The 14,937-nt window shown below is 33.4% G+C and overlaps 1 long non-coding RNA gene across 1 annotated transcript in view; it reads left to right on the plus strand.

Annotated features, from left to right (window-relative positions):
- Positions 1-14,078: 14,078 nt before the first annotated feature.
- The window catches only part of LOC131072174 (uncharacterized), a 32,738-nt gene continuing 31,879 nt past the window's right edge, over positions 14,079-14,937 (plus strand). The window contains exon 1 of the long non-coding RNA XR_009112668.2: positions 14,079-14,263. This is a non-coding gene — a long non-coding RNA (uncharacterized LOC131072174). The remainder of the gene's footprint in view (positions 14,264-14,937) is intronic.

Below are 14,937 nucleotides of genomic sequence, written 5' to 3' on the forward strand. Positions count from 1 at the left end.
CTTAGGATGAGGTTGATTGATTGATTGATTGGATTGATTAGGATCGATTAAGCTGATAAGCTAAGTCCTTGAGGATGGAATGATTGTGGAAGAATGGATTGATGATATGTAGAAGAAGGGGAAGGTTACCCAAGACTGGATTGATGATTGGATAGAGATATTGGTTGGGGATTGATGATCATTTGAATGGATGAAAATGGATTGGGGGTTTAGCTCAAACGGAGATGAAATAGAGATTTGATAGTGAAAAAGTGGAGATTGATTGGTTTGGTTGAATGTTTGGTCAAATTTGGGAATGTTTTGGATGTTATCTACTCTTGGCAAGAGAAATCAAACAATGATAAGCACATTGGCCAAGGCAACACTTTATGACAAGCGTGAAAGTGAAGGGGGCCTAGATTAGCCCAAACAAAATTTCACTAGTTTTGCATAAAATGAAGACACTCATCAAACATACAACTTAGGTTGGAAGATGGAAAACATTCAATAGACCTCTCGCACAAGCGATACCTCAAACAAGCAAATAGATAGAGATTCTGGTAGCACTGACTCCCCCTTACAATACACTCACTTCTCGAGCATACCAAATTCTCTTACCCCAAAGATCCAAGGATCTATTATATGGGGAATTCTTGTCTCATCTTGAGTGGGTACACAAGAGGTAACTTCGGGGTACGATCTGTATCCCCTGCACTATGAATGTGGGATTTTGGGCTACTAAACAAGGTTCTTAGTGTAATTTTGAGGAATCACCAATCCAATGATAGATTCTCGAAGCAAGCCACTTAAGGCTCTAACAGAGCTTATCGGTGTAGAGGGGGCCTCCACATACATGGAATTCACTTAGCACTTCAATCGCCTGACCGACATATTTATATTGCGGCTCAAAAAACCCACTTGTTATTACATCAAGAGAGTTGATACCCCCAACGTGTCCCAATCTGAGATACCCTTGTGAGGTGATCAAATCCTCATCAATAATAGCCCTCTCTACCAAAAGAAAAGGCAGGTGTTGTTGATCACATTTCTCTTACACCCTACATGCATGCAAGTGCACAAGACATGGAAAAAATTGTTCTTTTTAACCTTAAAAATATGGTTTCTAAGCTAAGACATGAAAAATAAATCTACTTTAGTGTAAAAACATGATTATCTTCGACAAAACGTCCTACAACAATGATTAGTAGTTTATGATAATTGATCTTGGGCATTCAAAAAAAAAAAAAAAAAGCTTCAAACATAAAATGATCAGCCCAAAAAGGATTGAAAAATCAATTTCCTTATGATTTTCTAGGTAATTTAAAAAAAAAGTTTGATGAAAAATGATTTCATATGCTAAAATTATATGCATTTAAAGTTTAAAAAAGAAGGTTTGACTTTGAACATTTTAAACTATTTTTTAAGAATGATAAAAAAATTATAATGAAAACCCATTTTAGATTTCCGAGTCCTCTTTCCAACACATTTTTTATTTTGAAAATCCAACACCTGAGCGAAAAGTTATACCCATCTTACGAAAATTGCTTAGGTGTCAAAACACACATGCTGATTCACAAGTACAGGCGATGATTCACAACTTTTAATGATTTTTTTTAAAAAAAAAAGAAGCTAAGCACGAAGATTTTTCATTAAGCGCATGTGTTTTGACGCCTGTGCAGGCGCTTATTTACAGATTTTTAATGAAAATTTTGAAAAGAAAGTTAGGCAGGAATATTTTTCAAACGGAGGCGTCAAAATAGTGAAGCGGAGGGGCTGATTTGCAGGCAGACGTGCTGATCGACAGAAAACCTACAAAAAAAGGTAGTCAGAAATTGAAATTTTAAATCGCACGCATTGTTTGATGGCGGGCACGTTGAACCAATGAGATGGAAGTGTTGATTTGCAGTCCGACACGCTGAAGCATAAATCTGCGAGCTAAAAACACTAAACACTCACACAAATGTTAGAAATAGGGACATGGGTTCCACCGGGCGTGCCAAAATGAAGAGGGTAAAATATAAAGCCTAATGGTTAGTGCATAAACCAAGATTAAACATAAGTAAATGCATTAAAATGCACAAATAAACCATTATACCTTAGTCCTTCACTTCTTCCTTTGATTGAGCTTGATGAAGTAGACGTGCCCTTGTTGCTCTACTTGATTTGCTCCTTGGATGAGGATCGTGGATTGCTCTCCACTACACAACAATATTGGATAATGTTTGATAGATGGATGGATTGGAGGATAATGGTTAAGTGTGGGATGAAATGGGCATTAATGAGGCTATGATGGAGGATTTTCATCCTCAAATGAACAACATGAGAATATGATGGAAGTGGATCAAGGGATGAAATGGATAGCATAAGAATGTATGAAAAGTGGATGATTTGTGAGGAGAAGAGACTCCAATTTATAGATTGGAGGAGGCCAAAATGGAGGGCTAAGATTGATTTCACAATGAAGGGTTGATATTGATTTGAAATGGAGGAGAGGATTGTGAGGACAAGGTGTGGGATTCAAGAGATATTCCATAAAGGCATTTCTTGTCTCCACACCTCTCAAGGTTCATGGGAAAGATCTCCCAAGTACACTGGGAAGATAAAAAGGAATTAAAAATTCCTTGGAGAAAGGGGAGAGAAATTAAAATTTTCAAAATAAGAGATGTGGGAAGACTAAATAAGAAAAGGAATTAAGAATTCCTTGGGAAGAGGATGCATGGGAAGATTCAAAGAATTTGAATTTCTTTGAAAGGATCAAGTGTTGGCATTACAATAGAAAGGAGATTGTTGGCATTTCAATAAGGATATTGAGAAGGTTGTTGGAGATTATTGATATAACTGAAGAAGGATGATTACTATCTTAATAATATTATTTTGTCATTGATGTCAAGAAATTGATTCTCTGATTCAGTATGATGTTGTCATATCTTAAGAAGTATGGTTTGATGAGTATTAAGAGGTCGGTAAGTGACACAGAAAGAATGTGATAATGAAGGGGAATAATAAGTTATTCAATGGGCAACCATTACCGGGTTAGACAATGATGAGATCATGTTGTTTTGATTGTTTTGATATCCTACATATGTTGTTGATTATAAGTTTAATATTGTACTATGTCAATGAGCAAAGAACCTAGTCGGTAAACCCTAAGGTACCTAGTCAGTAAACCCTAAGGTTATCGATATTGGTTAAAGAAGGCAAAATGTCTACCAAGTGAAGTTCAGTATTTATCGAGTAACAACTGAGTTATAATAGATCACATTAGATGAATAAAAGCATTATTTAATGAAGGATGCTGATGAGCTGGAGATGAATAAATGATTGGTATGTCGCGCAAGAAGTTTGTCGAGGATCGACGACATGGAAAATCAAGAGGAAGATCTACAACACAGATTGAACCGCAATAACCTAGCACAAGTTCCAAGGAAGGAATACAAGTTCCAAGGCGAGGTAAAACATTTTTCAGATCAAAGGATACATTGAACCTAGTCAAGTTTGAAGATCTGGTGGCTAAGATTGATCATGGGAAATGTGATCAAGGAGATTAAGCAGTTAGAAATTGTTTATAAGTAAGGAATTGTTGATGAACAATGTATGCAGGCAAATGTATGCACAATGATGCTACAGTAATGTCTACCGAGCATAGAAGCTTGAAGATCTGATTGAAGAACAGATTGAGAAGCCCAGCAAGCCCAACAAGGGACAAGATAAGTCTTATGACAAGATTATTTTGAGCAAATAGAATCTGCTTTAGCATTTTAGATGTGAAGTTGCAGATATATTTTATTACTGTTATTTATTTTGTAAGTGACAGTAAATCTCTTAACCGAGTGGACTTAACAGGCTTATTTGTAAACCCTCTAGCAACGTAACATTCTAAATGAGTGTTTGAAATCCTTTGACAAGGTCACTTCTAACAAAGTGCAAGACTCTAACAAGTCTAAGGGAAATCCCTTAACCGGGTCACATCTAGCAATGTGTTTTTAATCTTTAACAGGATTAGCTTTTAACCGAGCATACTCTAGAAGGGTATATTTCTTCGTGGGTCTGAAATCCCACAATGGTTTTTCCCTATTTGGGTTTCCACGTTAAATCTGGTGTTAAATGTGTTATGATGTTTTAAGTGTATCTGTTTATGAGTATTGAATGATTTACATTCATAGTTGCATATCAGTAAAGGCTACCGAGGTTGCATCTGTTGAATATATTGAAGATTAAGTTTGTATGATTCACCCCCCCCCCCCCCTCTCATCTTAACTAACATCAAGGTGATTAGGGATGTGCAAATTATTAAGGGGGTTGATTAGGTGGGCTTAATGAGTGATTAGAGAGCGAGTGGGAAAGCTAGGAGGATGTGACATGAGGAGAGATAACGAGTGGAGGAATATAAAATTGAGGAATAATGATAATCATGCTTCTAGAAGAATTAATTAGGCTAAGTGAGAAGTGATTTGGAGGAATCACATGACTTAAGTTAATTAATTAGAATTAATTAACTAAGAGGAATTTGGAAGAATTAATGATTGAGAGGACTTTAGAAGAATGGGGAATAATTAATTTTGATAAATTAATTATAGGACTATAGCGATAAAATTAATTAAATTAAATTTAATTAATTTTAAGAGGAATAAGGATAAACATAATTAAATTAATTAATTATGTAGAAAGTCTTAAATTAATTAAATATTTAATTAAATTAATTTTAGATGTGTACAGTTGTTATGAGTAACATCATTGTGGGGCCTTGAGGACTCTTGTTAGATTATATATGTCCATTTTATCTTTATCTTGTAACATTATGTTATTTCTTTCTTATGTGAGGTTTAATGTATTTATAAAAAAAAAAAGAATATTCACATTTTATTATTGTTTATTTTGTTTAAGTCCTCTGGGCCTCATAGTGGGGCGTTACACTACATAAGAAAAATCAAACCACAATTGATATTAGTTATATTATATAATTTACATTCAAAAAGTTAACATAAAAATCAATATACACTGAACTAAAATTGAATTCTTGATTATCTCATCTCCACATTTTCTCTTAAACTTGGGAGGACTCCTAGAATATGTCATAGGGAGAGTAGGGATGTCATCAAGATTTTCGTAGACAACCTATATATGTTCACAAACATAACATTTATACAAGTTAGCATATAATTGTCGATGATAGGAACAAATTATATCTTCTAAACACAAAATAAAATAAACACATGTACCTGAGGCATCTCTTTTGCTTCTTCAGGTATAGTGGGTGCAGTCAACAAGGATGTGAAGCCAACAATTCTCTGTACATAAAGACAAGTATGTGAAACTATCAATCTATGTAGACATGTATAATCATTATAAGTTATTTAAGCTCTTAATTCAATCATGTTTGCATTCAATTACCTTTCCCTTGTATCCAACTGTACTATCAGAGCCCAAATCGCCCAACACCGCACTCATGCTACGTGTGTCCTACAAGAACAAAATAAGATAAACATTCAAGTTACTATATAATTTAATTAATAACAATTTAAATGACGAGCATGTATGTACAATAAAAAATATAAACGACTAGGTGCAATAATATATGTACCATATAACTGTCAAGGCCAAATGAAATGGTTGTCAAGGTGCCATCATGGAACTATGATAACTCCTCCTCAGTCATAAACTGTTAAATAGACCATGTATATAAACATTAGTACTTAATACTATCTCTTATAAATATTCATTTAAAATAAAATGCACTATGAAATTACAAGTCTTACCACTACATTGCCAGTGTATGATGAAGGTACCTCCTCATCTCTAGCATGCGAGGACTCCCCATGGTATGCTCTGGTCCTTGTCGTCACATATGGTGCATCGGGCATATCATGCACCTCATAATCAATAGTGTTTGCGGGAGAATGAATAGTCTCTCCAATAGGACCTAAGCATAGTTGCCCACACATAGCACAAGTATGTGGGACACAAATATGTGGAGTCAAAGAGGATGTGTTAGGGTGACTGGATCCACTACTAGCATCATCAAAAGGCCGAGATAGTGCCCTAGCCTGAGAAACCAAAAGGCTACTCAAAGAGTGAATAGTCGATATAGTTTGTGGGCACTGCCTCGACAGTAATATCTTGATGTTGTACCGGAGGTGGGGGATCAACGAGAGGAGGGGGAACATTTGGGCCCTACAATACTCTAATTGTCCCAATTCTATCTTGAGGCATACCTAAACCCACACCCTGGAAAGGCTTGATGTCAAAGTAGTTCACATGCTCGCCCAAAATAAACTTAGCATACAATTTTTTGATGAAATAAAATGGGACATCAAGATTGTTGTTGGGTGGTCTATCAAAAAGAATCCACCAATGATCCCAAACGTTGTTTACAATATCTTCATTTTGACACCATTTGATGGAAAGTTTTGTTTTTTTCATATCTATGGGCTATCTAGTGTGGGGATTGATAAATAATGCAACAATATCAGCTTTGGATATCTCAAGCTCCTTGACCTGATCAAGCCATTCGCATATCTATTTCTCATGGACTCTCACCACAAAAGAGCAACATTGTGCTCCACAATGTCAGTTTCTACATTGTTTATCATGACATGAAGTGGAGCTAACATTGGGGCTATACGAGGTATTCTACTGTAAATATTTGCAATGCCCCTCAGTTGGTTCAAATTTTGACCAATTAAATCTTGAATTGAGGGGGCATTTGGTAATGGAGGGTTTGGTGGTCGTGGCTATTCAGGATTGTCATTGTTATCCCCCATTTTACCTGATTGAAGTTGAAAATTTGAATTTAATCAACAAATTTTAAATAATAATGTATTTCAAATGGAAAAACTTAATTTCTATCAAAAAATAAAAAACAAATAAAAAATGTGAAAAATTGATAAAAAGACAACAAAATCGCAATAAACCAATACCTTTGCTAAAAAATTGACAAAAAAAAGCCTTCAAATCGGATATCCAGTTAAATCCGATATTGGATTTCAACACTTCGTGCAGCCCATGGGTGAAAAATGATCCACAAGTTGTTTTAGTGGGTATAAAAATACTCATAGGAATCAGATATCCGATCCAAATTGGATATTTGATACCTAAACCTTTTTTCAGGATGTCTTATATATTAAATATTACATATTAAACAATATATAATTTATATAATATGTAGTATATTGTAAATTATACAATATATAATGTATAATATATTGTATAATAAATAATATATAATATTATATATAATATAATATATTATATAATAAATAATATTTAATATATTATATATTATTCATATATAATATATTATATGAATAATATATAATATATAATATAATATAATATATATTATATATTATATCATATATAATATAATATTATTAAATATCTGATTTGCTTGGGTTTTTGCCATGACTAGATGTACTGACATCCAAGCCAAGGAAAAAGTCAACACAAATTTTTCACATTTTTAGGCGAGTGGAGAAGGCAATTTTTTTCATATCGCCACTTTTTGGCCCCTCATGATCCTACACATACCCAGGTATTCCAACCTACCTGGTCAAAGTTGTGCTATAAGAACTTATTAGTCCAATGTTCTTGCCAAATCATCCATCGCTACTGCCACCTATTGAGCTCTCTTTGCCAACTCATCAATGAATGTATTACCTTCTCTAAATATGTGACTAATTTTGAAGTACTCTAAGTCCTTAATTAAATTTCTAATAGGTATAATCAATCTGTTTAGCTTCTAATTGGGCGTATCATTTTGTTGGATTGCATTGATTATGATCAATGAGTCTCTCTCAGGGTGAATCTTCCTTGCTCCAATTTCCTTACCTAGTTCTAGCCATATCAGTGTTGCTGAAAACTCTACAATGTTGTTTGAGTAAATACCTATATACTCCACACGCTTAGTAACTACCACCCCAGCCTCATCTTAGACAACACAACCAATTCCACTAAGGCCAGGATTTCCTCTTGAAGTGCCATCGAAATTCACTTTAACCCAACCAAACTCAAGAGCATACCATCTCACATCATTCCATGGGTTCACTTTCTGATTTTTACCGTTATCACCCACCATTTTGGGTATCACTAAACCACTAAAAACTCTAACCATTTTATTATCCCAACTAGTAAAAACATTATTCTTAATAGACTTCATTTTGGTAACAAAGTTCACAAGTTCTGTTATTGAGTCTTTGATCTTCTTGATAAGTCTATCCCTTGGCATGACTTTCTCTTTGAAAATCCTTTTATTTCATTCTTTTGAAACCTCCCACACAACTGTTGAAGGAATGACCTACCATAGACTTCTAAACATAATTTTCTTGTTTTGTCTTGACCGTATACAAAACCATTCTCTTAGATTTAGTGGAAAGGGTCCTTGCAAGTCTAGCTTTTGTAAAAAATGTTTCCAACAACTCTCTGTATATGGACATGTCAATAAGATCTAATCTACACTTTCTTCATGACTTTTACAAAGCGTACATCTACTCGGCCCAACAATTTTAATTTTTTTACTAGTTTGTCTTGGGCAGTATTCTATTCTAAATGACCAACCATGAAAAGGCTCCCACCTTCAAAAGACGAGACTTCTCCCATAGTAGTTCCTTCAACCATTGTTGGTCTTCTAGAATAGCCTCCTTGATCTTATAAGCTATTTTGACCTCGTTCTCTCTAGTTATTGAGGCACACCACCTGATAACATCTTCCTGTCCCATCCACACCACACATTTGTATTTCACTATTTCTCTCAAGGTAGTTTTTTGAGCTTGGGGCGTGTTGACATTATCCAAAGATTTCTATTGCCATCTCACTGATCCATTAATTCTAACCATATTTCCATAATCACATTTATGCCCCCACATTCTAATAGTCTCTCCATTAATTGCTTCTAGATGTGGAATGGAATTGAGTGTCGGATGGCCCTCCTAGGAGTCTTCCCAGAAGGAAGCAAGTTCCTACCATCATTGACTTTCCACGTTATATGTTTAGTTATAACCTCCCTACATTCAAGAATAAAGGTCCAAATTTTTTATCCTCTTAGTGTATCACATGTATTGAGGATTCTAAGTGGTTAATCTAAGTCCAAATACTTACTCCTTTGAATCTACACCCATCTCTGTTGTCCATTACAATACATGTTCCAAACTAATTTTTCTCCCATTGCAATGTTCATAATATGGAGTTGCCTCACACTTGCTCCTTTAGCTCCTTATGGTTTACAAATCTTATCCCAAGATAATAATGGTATCTTGTGTGTTTCCTCAAGCCCATTCCAAAAAAATCATCTCATGAGTTGAATGAGGATATCTTCCACCGGTTTGGGAACTTTTATATGCAAGATATGGAGTACACTAGTATAGCCGCTAGGATAACTTTCAACATCAAAATCCTTCCAGTTGAAGTAAACTACTTCCTTTTCCACATCTCCATTTTCCTTTCGCAGCTATTGATTAAATTCTCTTTGTATACTTTTTTGTTGGAGCCACCAAATAATGACATCCCTAAAAATCTTCTTGGAAAGTTGGCAACCCTCAATCCCAAAATCCTCATGATCTCCCTTCATAGGCTTGGTTGTACATTTAGGAAGAATACTTTATATTTTCTCTAATTGATGCTCTGGATAGAGGCCTTACTATAGTAATTTAATAATCACTAATATTTCTAGCTTCCACTCTTATTGCTTTCCCAAATAGGATTGTGTCATCAACAAACTACTGATGTGTTGCAGTCACTAAACTAGGTGTGCTTTCAATCCCCTTCCACTGACCTTTCATTCCGAGGTGTGTTATGCTTCTTCCCAAGGCTTCTGACATTATGATAAAGAGAAAAGGGTATAGTGGGTCACCCTACTGAATGCCTCTAGAGGATCCAAAGAAACCTTGTGCTACACCATTCACTAGTACCCAAAACTTTGGTGTCTTTATGCAACTCCCAATCCACTCAATCTATTTGTTTTCAAATCTAATCTAAATTTTCTCTGAACACTTAATAAGAATTGCCTATCTACGAGATCATAGGCTTTCAAAATGTCGAATTTGATTACCATATTAGGGGTCCTTGTTTTCCTCGTAGTATGAATTGCCTCATGTGCTATAATAAAAATGACTAAATTTTGAAAAAAATTAGAATTAAAATCTGAAAGAGGTTTTTGTTCATCTAATTGTGCTAGTGAAAATCTCTCTATGTTTTGTATGATAGTAATCATTCAAGAGGTGTAACCATATAAAGGTTGTCAAAAAGGGTCATTTTGATAGAGCTCCTCTTTTATTAACACTAAAATGAGAAACAATATTGTATTAGATCCAAAAGAAAGGGTGTTGTTTCTTTGTTGCTTGAGTGAAGTTCAAAGTGTCTAATAAAGGCTTGAAAGAGTCTATTGTGATTTCTAATTAGAAATCACTGAAACAAATAAAGAGTTTCCTATTAAATTAAAAAGATTGAAATTTATTTCATTTATCATTGCAAACAAAAAAAGGTGTCATTGAATCAACAAAAAGTGAAACTACTTCTATTTTCACGAAATTACAACCAAAGAGAGGAACCACTTTTGCTTGGAGTGTGCTAAGTTTATGAAGTTGTCACATTGCCGAGTTTTTTGAAACTTGCTGTAATGATGCTCTCAAATATTGAAAGATGAATGATGAAATAGTTTTAATATTTTAGAGTTGCAACTGTGTATTTGGTTGTTCTTTTGTTGTGCATGCAAATATGGAGTTATATTATGATGTGAAAAATAGGATAATCAAGTTGAAGGGAATAATAAGGAATAATTAAAGATATAACAAAATAGAAGATCAACAAAAGGAGTTGCAAAAATTAGAGTACGAGTTAGAGAAGTTATGGTGAGTGTTAGAGGAGTATTCAATGGATGCAACAATAAGAAGGAAAAGAAAAATAAATATATAGAAAATACATTCTGTGAGAAAGTGAATAATGATGGCTAGGATAAATATTCACCTTGTGAACAAGATCTATTCTAATAGAAGAAATCCATAGAGTTAAGGACTAACTAAGGGAAATAACTATTAGAATATGAAATGATTAATTACTTGAATATTTGGTAAAAATATTATTGGACAGAAGACCTTTGCATGTGTTTTTTCAAGAGTTTTAGAGAGAAGATCTAGATGAATGGGATGAAGATGAAGAGGTAGATGAGTTGGAAGGAGCTATCATGTTATATTACCTTGAAGAAGGGGAGGATATTGAAGAGTGCAATGCAAGAGGAGAAGAATTTGAAAACTAACACAAGGATAACTGCAACCTATCGTAAGAAGAGGCTCAAAATTTTGTAGTAGTGGAAGTAGTCCACATTAGAGAATTATTTGCAACTTGAATATGGAGATATTTGAAAGCCACATATTTGATGAGGTCTTGTTATTTTTAGATCTAACACAAGCAACTGAAAGAAACTAGAAAAATGCAACTAGAGGAATGTTTCAAGAATCTAAAGATTACTAGAAAGAGAGAAGAAATGGACCATATCTCTCTTGAAGAAAAGAGATGAGAATGATTAAGGGAGAGATAAGAGACATGCTCATTTTTTGTACAAAGAAGGACAATACAAAAAATGCAATAAAGGAGGACAATTTTAAAAGGAGTTGTCTTGTGAACAAAATCAAACTAGGCAAAAAAAAAAAAGGCCAACTCACAAATATATGAAATAGAAAGCATATCTAAATGGAAAAATACAGAGAAGAAAGATGCACTTATGGAAAATTTTAATTCCTTGAGCTTTATTTATTTTTACAATGGTGTTATGTGTGGGTGCAATAGGAAGTGGTACATGTTCTAGGAAAGATCCATAATTTTTTTAGTGGAGGAGAACCTCTACTACCACAAGGAGTTGGGAAAAGAAAAAGAGCACAAATTGGTAGAGGAGGATGGTTTTTGATCCAACAAGAAGTTGGAAAAAAAAAAAAAAAATGCTAATTTGACGAGATATCTAATTTGGTGGAAGGAAACATTGTGACTTGATTCTTCAAGTCAAAAGGATGTGTCTACCATCTATTCCAAACTCTTACCTAGATGTTTGATGTAATAGAATCCTAGGATTAAAAACAACCCTATCTTAGAAAAATGTAATATTTAGATAGGTTACGTTAATTTTTCCTAATGTTTTATTTGTTGAATTTTATCATCATATAAACTATCTTTGAATTAGGAGGTTGAAAATTTCAAAAGAAGGGGAGAGTGATACAAAACATCTTCTATAAAAAGCGCATTTACTCTTTGAAAATATGGTTCACTACCTAGTAAGTTGAGGTGTTTGTTTTGCTAAAGATAGTGAATTTGTCTAATTGCTTCAAATCAATCAATTTTGGTTTTTAACATGTTAGACTATGTCAAAAAAATCAAGTAGATAACTAAAGACAATAATTCATAATTTTTTGGTTGATATAAGAGTTTAAAATCATGAAGCCAAAGTCTAATGATGGACGATATTGGAGTTGAAATAAACGTATCATCCATCTTGAGTTGTATATATTGAGTGCACACTTTGCAAAAGTGGTAATTCTTTTGAGACATTTGGGAAATGACTCCTTGTTGAAGAACAAAGGAAAAAATGAATGTTGCTATATGATTTTGTAAACTATGCTAATGATATTTAATTTTATCTTATTTAATTACTTCTATTTTAAGAAGAAAATGTAGATTCTTTTGATTAGGAATTGGGTGTGCTTGTATCTCATGGGTCTTTTTCCATTTTGGTTATGTTGTTTGTCATTAGTAATAATTCTTAGAAAAAAATATTAGTTGACAGACTTAACTGACATGTTTAGAGAAGCATTTGTATCAAAGTTGTGTTAACACATGATTTTAAACTTGACATTGTGAAGAGAGCTTGGCTATGTATAACAATAGATAAGGCCGTCAACCACTATGAAGCGGAAAGGCAAAGGGCTAGAGCAAAGGCCATACCATTTAACAAAGTCCAATAAGTGCAATGAAAATCCTTTTAGAGATATACGCATTTTTAGGCAACCACAATGCATACTAGGAAATTCTCCTTTACTTGTGCCACTTATATAGAGGACATATTAGCATTGTCTCAAGCTATGCTTAATAATTAAAAGTAAAATGATTATGAAGGTTCCATAGAATGGTCTTCTATACAATTTTATGATACCATAAGCACTAAGACTTATGTGGGGTTGCATACTGCCTAGTGTGAGATTGAAATATGAGTTTACTTTCTTGATGAAATCAACCTTCTTGTATCTTCTATGAATGAATGGGATAAAATTATGCAGCTTGAAGTATTGCTTGTCTAAACAACAATGTTTTCTATTAGATGTGAAACAAGGAGTACTAAAGACCCTAGTATTTTTATTGACAATGGTGCATGTCTTTGCTTGTTAAAATGAGGGTAGCACTAAAGAATTGTGGCCAAATATTCTAAATAAATTAAATGAGGTATACAAATTCCTTTGTAAGAGGCACGTTTCATGTAAATTTTACTCAAACTTCTATTATTAAATCACATAGCTATATGTAAACAATAAGTGATTTGCATATGAACAAAAAATTACAAGATGAAATGCCTAAAGCTATATTTTTAGAGTACCTCCTTACATTGAGTTTTTTAAGAAAGAAATATTTATAATAAATATTTTCATTTTTATTCTACAACAAAATGATGTCATATTTTGTTAGAATTCTAACTATTTTTAATGAAGGAAGGGTCCATAATATCTCTCATCACACTAAACGATTTGAAATATACATATAAAATATAAACTATCTCAAACATATCATAAAAGTAATGAAAACATATATTACAAAGACAAATAAATAGAAAAAATAATAAACATGTTAATAATATTTCTCTTCAATCTAATATTATTCTTTAAATTGATATTTATAGAATGATTTGTTGTCTATAATATTTATACAACTTGAACAATGATTTAAGACAAGAAATCATAAAATTCATAGAAATGCTTATCATTTAAATCTACATATCCAATCTTTAATTATAGATCAAAATTACCTTCTAGGAAAGAAATTTCTTCATATTCAGTTGAAAGAATTCAAATACATTTAAATATAGGTAAATGCCTTGATCAAACCATAAAGTTTTGTAGAATTCCAAACTAGGAAAAAAAATATCATTAAACCTACATTAGAGCACCTCACATGAGTAACTAAGAAAATGCTTCGCATAGAGAATTGAGTAGCAAACAGGGAGGAGTACAACCCTCGCTTACTCGACAAGTGTTCAAAATCAGTACTGAGCGTGTCAAGCAGAGCAGTATAGCCAGCGCAGATTTGGCTCAAACTGGTAATGTGATTTAATGCATATGCAAATGTATCAGTTTTATGCTTGGATTCTTAGTTTCTGTCAGTTTAGTGGATTTTACGGCTGCAAAATGTCGTCCTCAAATGTGTGGATCGATAAACATGACAAACCCTAGCATCAAAATTGTACAAAGAGAGTTGAAATTCATGTATGAGTCCTTTTTCTCCAAGTCCAGTCGCGTAGTTTCCAGCAAGAGGGGATCACTGCTGCGCCTTGTCAACAGCTACAGTTAGACTGCTTCTGTGATTTATTTATTTTTTCTTTGAATTTACATTAAGGTATGGTAATTTGCTTAGTACTGTTTCCGATTGGAAGTAAATCTTGGGTTTGTGGGTTGTGTTAATTTACTCTGATATGAAGTTCATATGACACAAGTTTGTGCTTTATGTGTTTCAGGGTTTGCTCTCCCTTAGTTTCAAATCTTTCAACGAAAAAATGCTGAATTTAAAAATAATGGTTTAAACTTGCTATAAAATAGACAATTCGGAAGGTTTTGGGGGTTTTCTAGTGTGGACTGGTTAATTAGTTTCGATTCTGTTTGAAAATAAATGATTTTTTCTGCTATTACTACTTATTTTGCAAAAAAGAAAATTTACATTTACAATTTTAAGGGTAATATATTAGCAAAATTTTCTGTAAGCGACTGTAAGAAATAA

This window comes from Cryptomeria japonica, chromosome 7 (assembly GCF_030272615.1).
Source record: "Cryptomeria japonica chromosome 7, Sugi_1.0, whole genome shotgun sequence".
In the NCBI taxonomy this organism is placed as follows: domain Eukaryota; kingdom Viridiplantae; phylum Streptophyta; class Pinopsida; order Cupressales; family Cupressaceae; genus Cryptomeria; species Cryptomeria japonica.